The sequence below is a fragment of the Trematomus bernacchii genome, unplaced genomic scaffold, assembly GCF_902827165.1.
Source record: "Trematomus bernacchii unplaced genomic scaffold, fTreBer1.1, whole genome shotgun sequence".
Taxonomy (NCBI): Eukaryota; Metazoa; Chordata; class Actinopteri; order Perciformes; family Nototheniidae; genus Trematomus; species Trematomus bernacchii.
The window spans coordinates 320263-328621 of record NW_022987688.1 but is presented as its reverse complement, the minus strand read 5'-3'; positions in this window follow the sequence as shown (position 1 = coordinate 328621).

Below are 8359 nucleotides of genomic sequence, written 5' to 3'. Positions count from 1 at the left end.
TTACCTACTTTTTTCTTACTTCTGCTTACTTACTTTCTTTCCTTGCTTGCTTACTCACTAGCCTTCTTAATTGCTAGCTTACTTTCCTACTTGCTACTCACTAGCTGTTGTGCACGCTTACTTACTTTTTTCTTACTTGTTTGGTTACTAAGGCTTATTGCTTGCTTACTTGGTTGATTCCTTACTTGCGTACCTTCATTGTCTGCTTACTTGTTCATTTACTTGCTAGCTTACTCTTTGCATCCTTGCTTCCTTGAATACTTACTAGCTGTCGTGCTTACTAGCTTACTTACTTTGTTCTTACTTGCTTGTTTACTAAGGCGTATTGCTTGCCTACTTTCTTTAGTTACTTGCTTACTTTACTGCCTCCTTTTCTACTTACTTGCGCACTTACCTACTTGCCTATTTGGTTGCTTTCTTGCTAACTCACTAGCTTGTGTGCTACATGTAGCTATTTGGCTTTCTGGCATATTTGTGCTGAAGCTTACTTGCTTGCTTTTTTATGGTTGGATGCATCGTCTTTATGTGACCAAATGATTTATATATAACTGAGGCGTTAGGGTTCTGTTTTTGATTTAATGCAATTTAATCTTCTTTTTTTTGGCATTTGTCTTCGGATCTTAACTCATTTTTAGGTCATGCTCGAACACCAGCGAGGCCTCATTCGGTCGTTTGATAAATGAAGTCGTAGCAGGTTTTTTTGGGTTATTTCTCTTCCTTCTCGCTGCTCTTCTGCTTCAGATCCTTCAGGAGGAAGTGGACGGCGCTCAGCAGATTGTGAGTCTGTGCTGTGAGTAAAAAGCTGTGCAGCATGAATAAATGATGTGTTTGGTACCCGGCGTACAGAGGGAAACAGCAGCAGGACGGACAGACTCCCCCCCCCCCTCAAACAGGATGAATATCACTCCTGATCTTATGGAGGAGCAGAAGAAGAACTCAGTCTGATTCAGAGAGTTAATCCGACATGTCTGTTGTACACGAGAGACTGAAGGAACAAAATACATGAATTAAACACGAAGAACATGAAGAAGAAATCCATAAAAACGCTCCAGTGGATTCAACCGCCGTGCATTATTTACACCTCTGACATGTGGAGAACACAATAAGGAAACAGAAATGCAACTTTTTAGAGTCTCTGAGAAATATTAGAGCTTTTCACTCCATGCATTTCAACCGGGAAGCATTCACTTACTGTGAGGAACATTTACAGATTCCTTCACTTCCTGTTACATATTTTAGGGACTTTTGCACGGTGACGTGTTCACTTGCTGTTTTGTACTCAAATGCTTTCAAACGATGGTGAACTCACTTACTGAATACCTCTTAAAGTGAACAGTGATGCATTCACTTACTGAATACCTTTTACCTGATGTTGGAAGTGGAAATGTAACAGTGTTTTATCCCTTACAAGTCTAACCAAGGAGAAGAAAGGCAAATTAGCAAGGCCTTTAAGCATATATACCAACATTTTACATTTATATTTAAATGTAACAATGCCTGGGGGTATTATCCCTGCCAAATAAATTGATAAAACTCCTAAAATGAAATATAAATTGCTGTTTTCAAGCATATGGACACTATGGCCAAAAAGAGGTAAATGTAAAAACAGACGTCGCCTTCAGGGAATCCCCCCAGGAAGAATGTTGTGTGTGTGTGTGTGTGTGTGTGTGTGTGTGTGTGTGTGTGTGTGTGTGTGTGTGTGTGTGAGAGAGAGAGAGAGGGAGAGGGAGAGGATGCAGTTTAGCCGTGAGTGTGTCAGTTTAAACGCATTAAGCCTCAGCAGGGTGTCAGCTAACAGTCTGACGCTCTCCAGACACTGTATTTTCCTCGCCTTCCCCCCCCCCTATTTCCATTGCTCTTTTCCACAATGGTACGACCCAAAAGACATATAAAAACACTTTCTGTTCAGAGAGGGATCGACCTTGTTCTGCCCTCCAGCCTGCAGAAACACCAGATCTATTTTAACGCTGGAAAACGGTTTTAGACTCAATATAACAGAGGACTGTCACCCAGAAATACTCAGGCACATTTCTCTGTCTTTCTATCTTCAATATTGGGTTTGTATGTGTTTTATACTCAAAAACAAGGAATTAGAATTGTTTCACTAGGTTCGAACGGGAAAGATGTCGTCCTCAGCATTATTTATAATTCACTGCAGTGTTTTACTGTAGACCTTAAACACCTTAATGAACATTTAAGAAAAGGAGATTTATTGTTGTTTCGTCCAACTTGTGGTATTTGAAGGTAATTGCTGGTCAGTCAGACTGCCAGTAATCAAATATGCTAATGACGGCTAGCACTTAAAACCATCTGGGTTTCTGTGCGTCACCATCTTGGTTTTTGGCTATAACATTCTTGGTTTCTGTACTCGGAAAAATAAAACTTCACCAAAAAAGATTCGGTTGCCATCACCGTTTCAGGCCATCTTCGTCTTCATTTCTGCTCGTCTCCATCATGGTATTTGGCCGTCATCTTCTTGCTTTTTGTCCAATCGCGATATTAGTTTCTCTCCATTGGTATCTTTGTTTTTCACCGTCACCATCTTGGTATTGGTGGTTACCTTCTTGGTTTCTGTCTGTCACCTTCTTAGTGATTTTTGGCCGTCATCAACCTAGTTTTTGGCCACCGCCATCTTGGTTTGTGTCCAATCACCATATTGGCATTTGGTTGTCTCCATCTTGATTTCTTTCCATTGGTACCTTTGTTTTTGGCCGTCACCATCTTGGTATTGGTGGTTACCTTCTTGGATTCTTTCTGTCACTATCTTAGTTGTTTTTCGGCTGTCACCATCTTGGTTTGTGTCCAATCGCCATATTGGTTTCTCTCCATTTATATCTTCGTTTTTGGGCGTCACCACCCTAGTTTTTGGCCATCGCCATCTTGGTTTGTGTCCAATCGCCATATTGGTTTCTCTCCATTTATATCTTCGTTTTTGGGCGTCACCACCCTAGTTTTTGGCCATCGCCATCTTGGTTTGTGTCCAATCGACATATTGGCTTTGGTTGTCTCCATCTTGATTTCTTTCCGTCTGTATCTTCATTTTTGTCCGTCACCATCTTGGTATTGGTGGTTACTTTCTTGGTTTCTCTCCACCTTCATCCTGGACCAGAAGTGACACAAATGTAACTCCAACCTGAACAACAATCGGTTGTTTCGATCATATCTTGAAGCGGTGTTTTGGTCGTAAAAACCCTGAGATAGATCCCTAAAGGTATAAAACATCCGGTCGTCTCCGAGAGGATCTTCTTTGCTTCTTAACTCGACCCTCTGACCTGGACTTGTGGCGGTAAATGGACGGATGGACGGCTGAGGAACAATAATGAGTTGCTGATTCAGCCGTTCTCAGCACTAATGGCCACTCACTGAGTCCAGTTTTCCATTTGTTGTCTCCTCACACTTCTTCACAGCAGACCTCTTTGTGTAATGGATCTGCAGCGAACAGTCATGCATTTTGGATGAGCTTTTAAAGACGGCAGGACGATAGCGTGCTACCTGCTGGTTTCTAACTGCAAACAGGAGTCAAGAAGTCACAAAAACAAAACTGCTTAAATGTTCCCGTGGGGAAAGTCGAGTTGGACCCACAAAAACGACTAAACATGTTGACTAGGGTAAAAAAGTGAACTAACAGATATCATCATGAAACTTCAACAGTTCATTACTGCCATTAACACAATATTTGTTTATATTACAAGTTTTCTGATAGTGTTATTTTTAAATATACAAATGAGGATATTAGTAATGCTCGTTTGGTGAATTTGGAAGAAATCTACACACACACAAATATACAAAATGAGTGAAATTAACTCCTAAATGTTGGAGTTTTCTTACATGTATGGGAAAGAAGACTTCATTTCAAAACAAAATCTCAGATCTGTTCATTAAAAATATATTTGTGCTTGTATTCAGACAACAATCTGAGCTAAACACGGTATAAAAAAAGGTAAAAAGTCATACATTTGAGCACAGTTCATTTATTTATTAAACATAGGTGGTAGAAACATAAAGCCTCGTAACTTTAATATACCTTATGTCATATTATACAGATCATTTACAACATTGCAGTACGTTACAGAGAAAGAAAAGGCCACATTAAACGTCACAGCGATCCATCTGTTGTGCAGAAACAGTGAACGTACGATCCAAAGACAATCAGATTTTACATTATTTTTTTACTTGATACCTGCCATACAGGGAAACACACAGACTTTAACAAAAATATTATCTGAGATTCAAACACTGAGGACACAAGTTGAGGTTTTGCAGAAGTAACGCTTTTTTTTTTTTTGGACGAACACACAGGACTCAAATACATGGAAGTCTATGAAAATTACTTTTACCTCTTTTTTCAATCTTTCTCCGTCTTGTCTCACTTTAAAATCAAACAGTTCAGAACTAAGAGATAGAAAGCCAGTAAACTAAACTTTAGTTGATATTTTTTCTTTAACCACTGAATAAAAAACAGCTTTTAGTTTTTTAGTTTTTCTACGGAGGTTTGTCTGAATTAGGAATATCAGTTTTTTAGTAAATGTTTATGTTATCTGATCACATTTTCTCAGTGTAGTAGTTTCACTTTCATTTCAACAAACGTTCGCAGAGTCGTAGAAATCAGTTCTAACGTTTATTAGCACTCAGACGAAAATAAGAAATAAATGCAACAATAACTTATATAAAAATAACAGCATGTTGTATGAAAAACGCCACAAATAGAGACATGGTTAAAATCACAGTTTTATATTGAACGGTATTGAGGAATGTAAGAAAACAACTAAGGAAGCTCAAAAGGGACATATTTGTTTAGGCCTGTAATCCAAAAATCACTCTTTTTACACCAATTTTCAGACCATTTTTCGGAAAATATATGAAAACCACTCAGCGACAGATATCCCAAAGACCTGATCATTTTATTGTAATCTTGAGATAATAACAGGGGTTATCATTTGAAAAAGATATCAAAAACTGGCCTCAAAGATCCTCTACTGTCCACTTTGTACCTCCATTAAAAGAGATATTTATTTTTTATTTTCACATTTGTTTCCTCTCAAAACACCAACCAGGAAGACGTCTTACTTACATTCAATATATTCATTTACATTAACATTATTTCTACCACTCCATCGCATCCCTACAGTGCTAATATACGTACTACCGTTCTTCTTCTATGGTACGGATGCATTTGATCGGGTTATCAACTGAATCAGGTTATGATTAAGGCACTAGTAACTTCTTATATGTATGAATAACCAGATAAATCACTGTTTGCTGATGACACCCTACTATCCATGCGTTATTGCTTATCGGTGTACTGACTGTGTCTTTATAACATCCGCATTCTGTATTTTAATATGCAGCTAAAACTATGAAGCTTTTCAGAGCATAGCCGTTCTAATCCTAACCCTGCAGACCTCTCATTTTGGTAAACAAAGAAATTCAAGATGTTGGTTTGTTGACCATGGAGAAACCAAAAAACATCAAATGGGATGGATTTCCTTTTTGATGTCAGATGTGTTTCTTAAATTACAAACAGGTAGGTTTGCTAGTCGACATTAAATACAATTAAATTAAAGTTGGACGGATCCATGCCATCTTCTTTATACTTGTGTTTGAAATGTTTTTACATCGTGTATGAGAGTTTTTCAGTCTGTGGCTATAAGTATGTTGGTACCACTTTACAATAAGACTTCCCTTATAACAGGTTTACGTATAGTTTGTAATTCATTTATTAATTAGGTTGTGAACACTTTATACATCATTAGTAAGCTTTTATAAGACATGAGATAAACAGGGTGACTGTGACCGGTTGCTTGCCAAATAGTGAGCCCACATTTATCTGTACTACTAAGCCTTATTAGAAATGATAGTGATTTGTTTCACACTTTACAATAAGCCTCCCTTTGGGCAACTATAAATGTTAGTAACTCGTAAATAAATGGTCATAAGAGATGCCAAGAAACATCAAGATGGATGGGGGGGGGGAATCAACTCAGTGAACAACAGATACCAAGGATGCTGGCTGATGAAGAAGACGAAGTAAGCTAGGTAGCCAATATAAGGCTTAGTCATCTTGCCAAATAGTGAGCCTGTGTTGATGAAGAAGATGAAGTAAGCTAAGTAGCCAATATAAGGCTTAGTCATCTTGCCAAATAGTGAGCCTGTGTTGATGAAGAAGATGAAGTAAGCTAGATAGCCAATATAAGGCTTAGCAGTACAGATAAATGTGGGCTCACTATTTGGCAAGATAACTAAGCCTTATTTTGGCTACATAGCGTACTTCGTCTTCTTCATCAGCCAGCATCCTTGGTATCTGTTGTTCACTGAGTTGATTCTCGCTAAGTAGCCAATATAAGGCTTAGTCATCTTGCCAAATAGTGAGCCTGTGTTGATGAAGAAGACAAAGTAAGCTAAGTAACCAATATAAGTCATCTTGCCAAATAGTGAGCCTGTGTTGATGAAGAAGTAAGCTAAGTAACCAATATAAGGCTTAGTCATCTTGCCAAATAGTGAGTCTGTGTTGATGAAGAAGACGAAGTAAGCTAAGTAACCAATATAAGGCTTAGTCATCTTGCCAAATAGTGAGCCTGTGTTGATGAAGAAGACAAAGTAAGCTAAGTAACCAATATAAGTCATCTTGCCAAATAGTGAGCCTGTGTTGATGAAGAAGACGAAGTAAGCTAAGTAGCCAATATAAGGCTTAGTCATCTTGCCAAATAGTGAGCCTGTGTTGATGAAGAAGACGAAGTACGCTAAGTAGACAATATAAGGCTTAGTCATCTTGCCAAATAGTGAGCCTGTGTTGATGTATGTTAGAACTGGTTTATAAATGGTTCTTAAGGATTAATAAAGTCTTTACAACCTAATTATAAACCCTTTATGAATCTTTTATAAGGGTAGTCTTATTGTAAAGTGGTACCAGTATGTTTTTATTGTCTTGTGTTTTTAAATTAGTTTTTTTGTCCTATCGGTTTTGTCTAAATGTATTTAGACAAAACAATGCTCGTTTTTCACAATGCTTTTTATATTTGTATTGATGTACAGCACTTTGGTCAACTCTGTTGTTTTGAAATGTGCTGTATGAATAAAGTTGGATTGGATGACTTCTTAACGAGGGACCGCTGGATGGAAGTTCATTCAGAAGTGATGGTTTTATCCCAACAACATTACACACCAGTGGTAATATCACATGAAAAACCATCAAGAAACAGAAAGAAAAGAACTCATCTGCATGTCTTCTGAAACACATGGAGATTCATCAGAATAAAGTATTTATTTTTATCAAAAATAGATCACAATTAAAAAGATTGTCAAAAATAAACAATTCAACAATAAGTGGAAATAAAAATAAAAACTGAAGAAGGAACAAACGTTTAAAAAATGCATTTAGCTTTCACACTGAAGTTCCCCAACCATTCACACTTATATTGCTTCTTATTTAACGTGAAAATAAGATCATTTGGTGACGAGTCTGAACTGGAGTTGAAAGTGAAGATGACCTCGGACACTTTCGTCACACGAAGTGAAGATAAACCAACATGACTGACTGCAAGTCTTTAGTCATAAGGACGTTATTGTTGGACGTACAGTTTGCAGAATATTAATCATGTCTCTGATGCAGTCACAGCTCATCAGCTGTTCTGTCCAGCAGAATCCCCCCCGGATGCTTTCTGTCCCGCAAAGCACAATTACAACAACTCAAAAAACGGCAGAGCTGAGGCTGGGGGTTTGAGGGAAGTTTCTGCAGGGATTTTGATGATAATTACAATAAAATAAACATTTCGGAAAGTGTTTTTGGATATCGTCTTAGAAGTGAGAAGTCAAGGGCATGCTAGCTTAGCTTAGCACAAAGACTGGAAGTAAGGGGAAACTCTTAGCATTCATTAAAGGTGGGGTAGGTAAGTTTGAGAAACCGGCTCGAGATACACTTGTTGTTATATTCCATGGAATGCTCTTAACATCCCGATAGCAATGAATATCTGAAGTGCTTTGACAAAAAATCCATAAATAAATATCATCAGTGGAAGCTGTAGTACTGTAAAAAGCACGACCAATCATCTGAGCCGGCCCGGCTAAAATAACTGGATGGCCTACCTGCCTGTCAGCCTTCCATCTGTGCACAAACTTATCTCGTGCCCTCATTGGTCATGTGCGCGTTAGTGTGTGTTGGAGGAGGGGCTCTGTGAGGAAGTGACAGATTTTCTCCGGTTGTGTATTTTCAAATTCTAGCGATCTCGAGCCGGTTTCTCAAAAATGACCTACCCTACCTTTAATGTAAAAACAAGGAATTAAACTCCTCATTTGCTCTGATGAAGAGGTTTTGTGGTTTGTTTATAATTGCTTGTGTTATAAATATGATTTAGTTAGATTC